Raw genomic sequence first — 733 nt, forward strand, 5'->3', positions numbered from 1 at the left:
CCCCCCCCCCCCCCCCCCCCCCGCAGCGCACGGCCGGGAACTGCAGGGTTGCCTCCCCGCGCGGCCGTCGACACCGCCGGCTCCTGCCGCGGCCGCTGTTCCAGGACGTGAACAGCTCGCGACTTGCGAGACGAAACCCAGTGGCGCCTGGCGACTGCCAGTGACGTGCATGTATGCGTTGCGAAATTGACTCGAAACTGTGCACGCACGCCCTCTGGGTGTCATCGATATGATCTGGGGCCTGGGGGGTTCAGGAGCGTCGAGGTGCATGCCATTGCGGATGATCGTTTTCATGGCGGCGAAGAGACAAACGTCGTTCAAGAACATACCAGTGGCTTCCGTTTGTAGATGGCTTCGGAGAGAAGCCATGCGTAGTGCATACTGTTTCGAGAAAACCATAGATTTGTAACATCTGATGACGACGTTGATAATTGTACTGTACAACTCAATGCATATCTGCGAATGACTTTTCAGATTGAGATACTTACTATTTGTATCTCCGGTTTCCTATGGCTGCATCGCTGACGAGGAAGAAGATGGTAGCATCTAGAGGTGAGTAGCATATATAACAGCTATTGTATCTCTGGTGTTTCTTCTCTTGGCGTACGTGCTCTGGAACTCTGGTCTGGTGCGACTTGAGCAGCTGACTACAGCCTATAGGGTCAGATAATTACCATGCATTCCCCATCATAGTTCATTTGTAGTGCAACAGTTACATTTGTGGAAGACGAGC

The sequence above is a fragment of the Setaria italica genome, chromosome II (genome assembly GCF_000263155.2).
Source record: "Setaria italica strain Yugu1 chromosome II, Setaria_italica_v2.0, whole genome shotgun sequence".
NCBI lineage: Eukaryota > Viridiplantae > Streptophyta > Magnoliopsida > Poales > Poaceae > Setaria > Setaria italica.